The 12,064-nt window shown below is 43.8% G+C and overlaps 1 protein-coding gene across 2 annotated transcripts in view; it reads right to left on the reverse strand.

The window, feature by feature from the left end:
- The window catches only part of LOC101825095 (guanine nucleotide-binding protein subunit alpha-14), a 164,013-nt gene that overhangs the window by 94,345 nt on the left and 57,604 nt on the right, over nt 1-12,064 (reverse strand). The gene's annotated exons all lie outside the window — the stretch shown is intronic.

The following is a 12,064-nucleotide window of genomic DNA, read 5'->3' on the forward strand; positions in this document are numbered from 1 at the left end:
GTAAAGGAGGTGGGATTGAAGGAGAGAGGTGCAATGGGATCAAAGTTCGAGGCTTTGGCTCCCCCTGGAATGTAATCTATGCTCAAGGAATCCAATATAAACAGGGTAGCAGGATTCCTGGAGCTCCGTGATGGAGTAATAATGGCAAGATGGAAAACAAGGGATGAACAATACGAGGACCAGCTTGTGTGAAAACCTCTAAGCAGGAACTAGGATGGCAGACATCAGACTAAGCCATCAACAACCAAGCTTGTGTGAAAACTTCTAAGCAGGAACTAGGATGGCAGACATCAGACTAAGCCATCAACAACCAAAACACTTTGACTTTTGTATCACACTACACTTGAGATTTTTAAACTTCTGTCTCCTTCACTGTGGTTACTAAAACAAAGTTGGACAGAACTTTGGGTTTAGCACACAACTAACTAAATCACAGATAAAAGAACATGCAAAGAGCTTAGCAGACCAGGGGACTAGTAACAATACAGTGGATGTCGCTGAAGGCAAACAGGTGAGTTTATAATGCTAGCCCAGGCTTGTCGCAGCAATCCAGCTAAAAGGTATTTAAGGCAGGAATAGAAAGGCCATGTCCCATTTAAAGAGATCATTATGGTATTTTCAAGTGAAATGAATTTTTCAACTTGCTTTGGGTCCATTAATAATTATTAGAAAAGAAAACATTTCTATGAGTTGAATTTAGATACATAAGTGTATACACAAGAGCTCATTTTCTTCTTTCAGTTTAAAATGAGTGGGAATAAAATAATTCTCATATTTGAGAGTCTCTCTTTTTGCACGTAACAAAAGCCATTGCACAGGATAAGCTCTGAGGTCTCAGTCGCATGACCTAATAAAGTGTTTTCTTATTGTTCCTCCTTTCTGCTAAGGTAGACTAGCATCAAGACAGATCTCACCCACAGAGTAACATCTTCATCTTATGCTACTAATGGGTTCTCCGTGAGAATCTCAATTTGATGGACCTGCCTAGCTTTTCTAATGTAGGTTAATGTGGCATTTCAACCCCAGAAAGCGATCCTTTTCAGCTCCCCACAGCATTAGCACAACCAAGGCAGTCACTGTACAGTCGGCAATTTATCTTCTCCCTGATCTGGAACCTATACTCACCCTTTCAGGTCTTTATGGAGGCACATCCAGCAACAGCTTTGTAACAACACTTGGATGAATGCTATAACCTTTCCTCGACTTGCGGCTGTCCTCAGACACAAAGTCAATGTTTGCCAGTGTAAACGCTATGATGAAAATATGAGTTCAATCTGCCAACCCCAAAACATCAAACATCCGAAGCCCACCTTAGTGGCAAACTGCTCAGAAACAAGTTTCTTTCTTGTTCAGTCCCAGCACTTGTGATGGGGCAATGCTATGCTCATGCACAGAAAGCTAACAAATCCCGTGGGAACAGCACAGCATTGGCAGTTGTGACCCTGATCCTTGGCAAGCAATCATAAAGAAGGATTTCATACTAGGACTGGTGACATAACCCACTGCAGAATGCTTGCCTAGCATGTACAGGTGAGGCCCTAATCTCAACCTTCAGTAGTAGGAGGGGAGAAAAGCGCTTTAGAGTAGACACCAAGGCACCATGGATATGCACAGTCATAGACTGCCTAAAGAGTTAAGTGTGTGTGTGGGGGGGCGTCATGCTACACTGAAATTACTGGAGAACACATACACTTAACCAAGCTATGTGAGTTTGGACACCTGAGTTGGCTGATTTGGGCACAGGGGATTAAGTATCTGCTCCATAATTTCTTTAACACCCATACTTCAGGGAAAGAAATTCGATGTCACTTTTACCCCTACTGAAAGAGTTGGCTTTTGATTAGTATGAAGAAACAGGGGCACTTATAGGCATTGAATGAGTGTAAGGATTCAGGCATTATGCTGGCCTGCCCCGTCACCTTTATCATAACACTTTATCATAGCAATGAGAGTCTCATGTACTCAAGTCAAGGTGTTCCAAAAGCACACCAACCTAGCCATCCTCTCAAAGGTATTAGCCACCCTTCCCCTAGGACCACCATCAGCAGACAAAGCTTCAGCTCCCAAAATACCAATGAGCAGTTTGCCACCAACCCAGTTATAATATTTTTTAACATGAAGTCCTTAAGTACCTGATGCTCCCTATGTACAGATGAACATCCCAGGACCTTCCTACTTACCATTCATGTTCAGAGCATAGTCTATAAATCTAGAGGGGTGCTCTGAAATCGCACCTCCTCTGTAGACCTGTGATCAGGGCTGCCTTTTTGCTCAGGCTGTGGCAGACCCCAGCACCCCGAATACTCTGTCTGCACTAACTTGTTTTCTCTGCCACATGATCTCAAAATGACATCCTTCCAACATCTGTGCATCAGTTTTGAATGGAAGTCAGCACAGAAAGCATAAACTTCAGTATGCTCAGTCATACATCCAAATCACCCCCCATGTCCCTACTTCCTACCCACACGCCCAAGGTTCAGGGACCACTGGGAAAAGGGGAGAAAATTTTAAGAGTGGGAAGTTAGGGGAGACTGAAGCAAAGCAGTGTCTTCTGAACACCACAATACCACGGCACTCATAAAACCACAGCAGCTCGGATCGCCTATCTCAAATCAAGCCAGTCATCATTCAAGCATAGAGGACTAATGATCATTCCCCACCAGAGACTGAAGGGGGAGTCAGTTTTCCTTAAGGGTGTGGCCCATGGTAGGCTGACCATGATTCCGTGGATGGCTCCACACCCGAGAGTATATATAAAGCCAGGTGGTGGGGCACATCTTTAATCCCAGCACTCAGGAGGCAGAGGCAGGTGCATCTCTGTGAGTTCGAGGCCAGCCTGGTCTACCCAGAAAGTTCCAGGACAGCCTCCAAAGCTACAGAGAGGCCCTGCAGTGAAAACAAAACAAAACACAAAGTATATATGGCCAGCACCAACTGGAATCAATGTTTTTTTTATTTTTAAAGGACATAGATTTGGGAAATGGATTGGGAAAGAGGTGTGGATCTGGAAGGAGTTAGGGGAAGGAGCAGGGATAAATATGATCAAAACACATTGTATTAAATTCTCAAGGAGTTAATAAAGATACATATTAAAAAGGATCCAGAAGTGTTCCTTCCTCACCACAAGTGTATATTCTGTAGTGGGAGTTTGTCAGAAGCCACAAACAATAGGCAAAGGGTGATGGGAAGAACAAAGCACAGCCATGGCCATCGGGTTGAGACTTCCCAGCTTTTATCTGAGACCCACTGGGCAGGCTTTGCTTCACTGGCTCCTGTTTATCTAGAAACCTATGCTTTGGCTAGGACAGTGGTTCTCAAACTCCCTAATGCTTATGTTGTGGTACCCCCATCCACAAAATTAGTTTTGTTGCTACTTCATAACTGCTCTTTTGCTACCGTTATGGATCATAATGCAAATATCTGCGGTTTCCGATGGTCTCGGGTGACTCCTGTGAAAGCACCATTTGACCTCCAAGCAAGTGGAGATCCACGGGTTGAGAACCACTGCTCTAGGGTTAGATCTTGATCTACACCTACATCGTGCTTCCAGTGCAACTCAACTGCTGGAACAGACACAATGATGAACAAAATCAATATGAGTAATGGAAAAGCAAAGCATGTAGTTGCCATGCTAATATCTGAAGATGCAGACCAGCACAGCTGCCTTAAAATGCATAACGTTCTAAAGACTCGGGTAAGAGTAAAGAAAATATTCCCGTGCGGCTCTATCCATATCCTCAGTTTAAACAGTAACTACTATCCTAATACCTCTCATGCCAGTCTAAAGCTTCCTGTTATGTAGTTTAGAAGTAAGACCCAAACACTCCTTTTATTTTTAAGATTCTAATACAATAGCATCATTTCCCCGTTCCTTTCCTCCCTCCAAATCTTCTCATATACCACTCCTTGCCCTCTTTCAAATTCATGCCCTCTTTTTTCATTGTTATTACATATGTGTATATATGTGTGTGTATGCATGTATATATATATATATATTCCTAAAAATAACCTGCTCAGTCTGTATAATGTTATTTGTATGTATGTTTGCTGGGTTAACCATTTGGTACTGAACAAGCAATTAGCATGCTCTTCCTTGGGAAAGACTTTCTCCCACTCCCAGCACTCCATAGCTGCCTGTAGTTCTTGTGTGGGATGGAGGCCTTGCAATCTTTCCCCACCCACTTTTTGCATGTCTGTTGTTGATAACCTTGTCCAGCTCATGTTTAGGCATGGGGGTGAGGGCTACATTGCATAGCTCAACACTTTCAACTGCACAGATTTCATCCTTATAGAAAGAATGGGCTGAAATGCAAAGAAGATTCATTGCTAGGTGTCCTAGTTTGCACCATGACCAAGAGTAACTTAAGGAAGACGGGATTTATTTGGCCTATGAGTCCTAGGGTCACAATCCATCCCAAGAGAAGTTAGCCAAGGAGCTCCAGGCAGGAAACTGGAGGTAAGCACTGAAGCAGAGGCTATGGAGCAATGCTGCTTGTCAGATTGTTCCTTATGATTCACTCAGCCTGCTTCCTTATACAACCCAGGAGCATGTGCCCAGGGGGGTACCATACACTGTGAGCTGGACCCCCCAACAACAACCATTAATCAAGAAAATGTCCCCCAGACTTGCCTGCAGGCCGACCCGATGAAGGCATTTTCTCAGTCAGTTCCCTCTTTTCAGAAAACCCTAGCTTTTGACAAAAACCAACCACCATACTGGGACAGTGTGTGAGGGGCAGATACTGTATGTCCACCTAAAAAACTCCAGTGAAGCTAGAGCTCCATAGTCTTGATTGCTGATAAATCCTTTGAAACTGAATTGTACCCTAAACAGACTGGCGGGCCTAAAGAATGCTGTGTCCCTTATCTCACTCTATACCGTGACAGTGGCTGTCATGCCTGGAGTAATCTCAGGGACAAATCTCTTGCTCCATCCTCTGGGCCATTCAGTCCCAGCAAGTTGGAACTGAGGTCCATGAGAAGGGAGGAAGACATCGTCTACTCAGGATCTCTGAGAAAACATCAGTACCAACCCACACCACTCCTTCAAAGTTGGGATACCATACAATGGCACTTAAGGGCTGACCTTTGTGTAGACTACCACAGGAGTCTTCGCTCTAAGGCTGGATATGGCTGAAACAAGCACAAAGCAAGGAGATGATGGTCACCCTGAGCCAAGAATACTTTAGCTAATACTAACAACTCAAACACTGCCATGCACCCCCACTTACTCTCCTAAAGAATGCACTCCTGGGTCTAGAAGCTCTAGAAATTGATTAGAGGCACTCCAAGTCCTGTCTTCTCTCCACAACAAAAATGTAGAAGCAAATAGCAATGGCTTGTCTGAACTTGGATCCCAAGAGGCACATTCTTTCAATTTATCAAAAATAATCTCTACTTTCATAAACTGTAAAGGTAATCTTGGGTGCCTGCAAGTCCTCTGCTCCTGGGGCTTTCAAAGGCTAATTTCTCTACCCTTTAGGATTTCTGTCCCTGGCTTATGAATGGACTCTAAGTTCTCTCCCAGTCGCAAACATTTCGGTAACAGTCTGCCACACAGAAACAAGCTGGATTTGCTGATTCCTTTGGGTTTGCTGACTCATTTCTATATGCTGACAATAAGAAGTAACTTCTCCCATTGTGAAGTGGCCTGCTTGCCCCGTCCAGCTTTGCCATTTCTGGATTCTGTTCCCTTTGCATGGATATTCCATACACTGCTGTGACACACTTTAATCCAATTATTCATGCATTCAAAACTGATTAAATGTCTATTTAATGAGGCAGGCCTTTTGGGAAGTTTGCCTTCATTTGACAATGTTAGGTAAGTTAAAAATATTATGACTTGGGGGCTAGGGAGATGGCTCAGCAGTTAAGAGCACTGGCTGCTCTTCCAGAGGTCCCAAGTTCAATTCCCAGCAACCACATGGTGGCTCGCAACCATCTGTAAGGACATCTGGTGACCTCTCCTGACCTGCAGGCATATACTGTATACATAATAAATACATAAATCTTTTTTAAAAGTTCAGAAATATTATGACTTAACTTCCTGCTCCCTTTATTTATTACTTAATACAAAGTGACCGTGTAGCTCACATGTCCCTCTGTCCTGGTTTGCTGTGACACTCCTAGTTGATGCGTGTGGTGCTGGTGCAGCTATTAACATGCTCACCCACTATAGTGCTAGTGCTCCCTAAGGGTCATTAGCTCCCCCTGCATATTTCACAGAGTCTTTAGCATTGTGTGAGGGGAAAACTTACAGGAAGGAAAGGTCCATCATTTCCAGGGGACACATGAAACCCTTGGCATAGTTCAGTTGTGACAGCCTGCAGAAGGAAACAGTAAAGCTTGCTCTGTCCTTTCAAGAACCATAGCAGGGACAGCCTCAGAGGGGTGAAGGGCCCAGGTACACAGCCAGACTTTATACTGCTCTCTTGACTATGTACATATAGACAAGTTAGTCAGCCATTGTGTGCTTCACTTTCCTTATATGAACAAAGGATATAATAACAGTTCCTACTTTATGAGGTTGTGGACAGTACAACATGAGTCTCTGCCAGGCACATTCAAAATGCTATGAGGTATATTCCACTACAAACGACTGGATCTAACTCGTTACCAGACAGCTACATATGGGCTAGACCAAGGAAGGGCCACTTTCAAGGGAAATACGAGGTGAAATCCTTTGGTTCTGGGGTTGGCAGAAGCTATCTGGTCTCTAAAGAAATAAATGATTAATGAACAAAGTAGGTCACTAAAGTTGAATCTCAAGTGACTGGCTCAGGTCTCATGGTTTGACCTAGTGGCACAATCCTTCGGTTCCAGAGTGTCTGAACACCCAGAGAAACAGCCTTGTGACCCACATTCCTGTGGACTCTTGTCTTAAGCCAATCAGCCAATTTCAACCAATGGTGGCTCTTCTATTCCATATTTAATAAATACAATGGCCAAGTATATTCACAAAGATGTGCATAACAGATATGGGACCTCGGACCTTGACAGACACTGGAAACTTCCACTTTCTGAAATCTTATTCTGTGATAATCTTCTCTCTAACAGTAACTTCAGATCAACCCAACTTCCTGGCACTCGTGAATACCTTGGGTTTCTCAAGGCCCCCATTGTTCTTCAATACAATATTCCCTCCTGGCATATTTTTCCGGATATTGTGTCCTTTCATCTTACATCCTCTCAGAAACACTCACTTTTTGTATTTACTGCTCAGTTGCTGTGATAAAACACCAAGGAACCTTACAGAAGGAAGAGTTTATTCGGTGCTTACAGTTCAAAAGGAGTAGGAGTCCATCACCATCATGACAGGGAGTATGGCAGAAAGAAGGCAGGCGTGGCACTGGACAGCAACACAGAGCTCACATCCCAGTCCACAGACAGGAAGCAAAGAGAGAGCCCTGGGAGTGGCATAAGGCTTTTGAAAGTTTAAGCCCACCCCCAATGACATACCTCCCTCCAACAAGGTCATGCTCCTGATCCTTCCCAAACAACCACAAACCAAGTTTTCAAATGTCTGAGACTTAAAGGGAAACATCTCATTTGGACTACCATGCTTTCCCTTCCTAATGTTTGCTCATGGTACCCAAAGCTTCCAATTCAGGACTGAGCCTACCTGGCACGAAATAAGCCATCAAATGACCGCAGGAAATGTTTGATTGGTTCCATCCCTCAGCTACGGTGTGGAATTGCAGCAGCTGCAACGTCAGCTTCTGTTTCAGATCCACTTGCCTCCCATCTTCATCATCATCTTCAACTAGTTTCTCTCACAGCCATGATTATCCCACTTCACCCATCAGAATAAAATCTAATCCGGGACTGTCCCTCTCACATTCTAGAGATCTTGTCTATCACCTTGAACTTGAAGTTTGCCATCATCTAACGATGGTTTTACTTGTCCATCTTTTGTAGCATTCTCTCTGGCACATTAGACATGGAACTTTTTCATTACAGCTCTTTATTTCTTTGTCCCAATTACCACAAGATTTGAATGCATTTCTCTGCTTTTATCACTTGATACCTCCCACGTACTTCTATTGCTGCAGTGTCTCCGGATCGCCTAATATTTCTGTATCTCTGGAGCCATCACAAGGCATCAAGGTAGGTAAAATCAGAGGCCTTGTCTTGCTAATCTTTGTAGTCTCAGGTTCTGGGCAACCCCCGGGATATGCTCAAAAGCCACGGGCATGGAAATGGAAAGGATGGCTCAGTGATTAAGAACACTTGCTGCTCTTGCAGATGACCTGGGTTTATTTCCTAACAACTACACACGGTAGTTTACAACTGTGTGTTAACTCCAGTTCTGAGAAGCTGACACCCTCTTTTGACTTCTTTGGGCACCAGGCAATCATGTGATGCACATACATACATGCAGGCAAGCACTCACACTTATAAAAAATTAATTAACTTATTAAAAAGCCATTTGCTGTGTGAATGGAAATTCTACTAACCACCAGACCTGGGTTTTCACACCTCTGTCAACCACATTGAATTAGACTACTCATGGGTCCCCCACTCCCTGTACTTGTTTCCTCCAATTACACATGAATGGATGCTCAGCGACTGCCAGGCAGCACTCAGGAATCTGAGAAATGCTTTAAAAGCCTCACCCCATCTCTAATTGGCTTAATTCCCCAAACATATGAAGAGACAGCACTGCCTTTGTTTTGTGAATTTGCTCAGAAAACAAGTCCTAACCAACTAGGTGGTTAGCACAGAAAGGAAGCAGTCAGGAAAGGAAGCTCAGGTTATAGTCAAGGCCAACAGGACTCTAGACTCCTCTCTTCCAGATGCCAAAGAAAGTGACTCTAACTTAATAAAGTTCCTGTAAACTACCATTCGTGATTTTCATCATCTTTATTTTATAGCTAGTGGAAGGGGTAGAGACTGAAAAAGAAAAGGCATTTTGGGTGTGATCACAGTTGCCTTCTGTGTGGGTGTGGCTATGGACAGATGTTGAACGCTATGTCTATGGGGTTCGGAGGAGATGCTCATGATCTCTTCTCCAAAATTCCTAGTGGTTCTAAAAAGTCAGCCTGCCTTCCAGTACCTGGAGGCTCTTGCTGAAATGCAGATTCTGCCTTAGTAGGTCTGCGTCTCCTACCATGTTCAAGGTAGAGCCTCTGGGCCGGTCCTAAACTTGCATGTGAAGGTTCTGCCCCTCCACCAGTGGCCATGTTTATGTTGTGATAAACACTGAGACAGCTAACATAAAAACAGGAAGGATTTATTTTGCTTACAACTGTCTACATCTCTATAAAGAATAAGCCTTGCTGTCTTGGGAATGTGATTGCAGAAAATATGTAGCAAACTGCAGGTAGTAAATTGCTCATACCTCAAGGTAGCTGGGTTGGGGTGGGGGTTCAGAAAAGATCCTTCGCCCAGATCTCTGAGGATACATACAAAATGAACTCTTCCCACTAAAACCTCCCATTGGGCCCCACCACCTCTCAAGAGCACCCAAGCCAGAAGCTCATGCCTTTGGGGGCATTTTAGATCCATATTATAGCTATGTGTCACGCAGGGGCAGAGGCTCCACTGAGCCTTAAGAAGGAAATATTATAGGGCTGAAGAGATGGCTCAGCAGTTAAGACTGTTCTTCCAGAGAACCTGGATTCAATTCCCAGAACCCACATGGTAGCTCCCAATTGTCTGTAACTCCAGTTCCAGGGGACCCGAAACTGATGGCAAAACACTACTGCACAAAAAACTAAAACTTAAAAAAGAAGGAAGTATTACAGTTCCACTTATGTCCGTTTTCTGTAAGAATGTGAAATAAGAAACACAGGTACCACACCTGACCTATCAGTCAGATCACCTCCTTTCAGTCCATGTATTTATTTCCTGAGGCATTCAGGAAATAAAATTCTACCACCCAGAGGAACAGACCATTTGTTTCAGCTAGCTACTGCAGCATGCTGGAATGCTGATGCTGCAGGGTTTATGGAGTGCATTATCCATTTTCTAATGTAAGCCTCACACAATGGATCTGTATCAGTCACTTTTCCTGTGGAAGATCCCTGACCCAAGCTACCTAAGAAAGGTGGTTTTATTTTAGCTTACAGTTTGATGGTACAAGTCCACATCGGGGAAGTTCTGAATGCGAGGCTGCTAGTCATAAGGCAGCCACACTCAGGAAGCAGGTCACAGCTGGCACCCCCCTCACTCCCTCCTTTTCATTCAGTCCACGCCCAGCCTAGGGATTGGTGCTGCCCTTAGTTAAGTTGGCTTTTCCTACTTTAACATAACCTAGATAATCCCTCACAAGTATGTTTGTCTTTAGGTGATTCTAGATCCTGCCAAGTTGAGGGGATTTGTACACGAATACAAATATTGTTATAGAGTACAATCACAGTACAAGAGGCCAAGACAGCAACAAGACACTGCTGACTAAAGACAGCATTAAGGGCTGGAGAAAGAGGCTCATAGTTAAGGGCATTCACTGTTCTTGTGGAAAACAAGAGTTCAGCTCCCAGCACCCACTTCAGGCAGCTCACAACCACCTGTGACTTCAGTTGCAGGGGATCTGATGTCCTCTTTTGGCCTCAGTGGGTACCCACACACCTGAACAGAAACAACAATAATAATAACAGCAACTAACCCTAAAAAAACACTGTTCTTGCAGAGAACTTGGGTTCAGTTTTCAGTACCCACATGGTAGCTCACAGCTGTCTGTTACTCTAGTTCGAGGGGTAGAGGAAATCCCCTCTTCTGACCTCAATGAGCACAAGGAACACACACGTGGTACACATACATATATGCAGGAAAAACATACACATAAAAGTAAATAAATCTAAACACAAAAAACAAAAAACTTAAGTCTGTCAGCCAAATGTGGTCTACAAACCCAAAATTATAATGTTGTAAAATGAACTTAGAGTCATCTTTTTTTTTTCCAGAGACAGGATTTCTCTGTATTGTTTTGGAGGCTGTCCTAGAACTCGCTCTGTAGACCAGGCTGGCCTCAAACTCACAGAGATCCGCCTGCCTCTGCCTCCCGAGTGCTGGGATTAAAGGTGTGTGCCACCAACGCCCAGTGAACTTAGAGTCATCTTTAATAATGACTTTAATAGTATATCTTACCTTAAAATCACAATATACACATATATCTTTAGAGAAATAATTCCTACTTTGGGGGTGATTATACAAACATCATTTTATTAATGAAAGCATAAAGTTCAGGGACAACTGCTTTGTCCTACTAGTGGGGCTTCATTTGCAATAGAGAACATTCTGGAAAACTGATCAATCTCCCACAAGCTACCCTTCTCCAATCCTGTGACCCCCCTTTCCTCACCGTTCATGCCATGTTGTTGCTGACATGGTAGAAGATCCAACAACCTGAAAATCAAATGCCCAAGAGGGCCAGAAGGACTCATGATCTCTCAGAGAGACGAAGAAGCACCAAAACCTAAGAACTCAAGTTAGGACTACATTCAACCAGAAGATGGTAGCCCCAAATACACCCCTTTTGCATAATGGTTATTTTAAATTGAGTGTTTTGAGAAACCATGAGCACAGAAGTTCTGAAAACAAAGCAGAACTCCCCATCTTCTCATGAAGGAAATCTACTGGTCAGAGAGTTTCTAGCTCTACACCCAGGAACAAAAGGATCACTCACAATGTCAGATGCTGGTCACTGTGACTAAACACCTGTGTAGATCAAATGAAGGATGAGAGTTCATTTCCCATTTGGCGTCAGTCTAGGCTCAGCTGGCTTCCTTTCTTTGGGACAGAGTATCCAGGAATGTCAGGGCAGAGGGTGCCCTGGAGCTCAATTGCACACCATGACAGAAAGGAGAGAGAGGGAGGGTTTGGGGACAGGATGTACCCTTCAAAGATGAACCACAGTGACCTACAACCTCCAGACAGGCCTCAGCTCCTAGGATTCCTTAATGGATGGTACTATTGATGAAGTCAGAGCCCTCATGCTCCCATCACCTCTCAAAGTCCACCAACAGGGTCTGAGAAATGACTCAGGGAGTAAACAGACAGACCTGCCACCCTGCTTGATTCCCAAGCTTGATCCCTAGGACTCATATCATAGAAGGAAAAAACT

Source organism: Mesocricetus auratus, unplaced genomic scaffold (assembly GCF_017639785.1).
Source record: "Mesocricetus auratus isolate SY011 unplaced genomic scaffold, BCM_Maur_2.0 Super-Scaffold_4256, whole genome shotgun sequence".
Taxonomy (NCBI): Eukaryota; Metazoa; Chordata; class Mammalia; order Rodentia; family Cricetidae; genus Mesocricetus; species Mesocricetus auratus.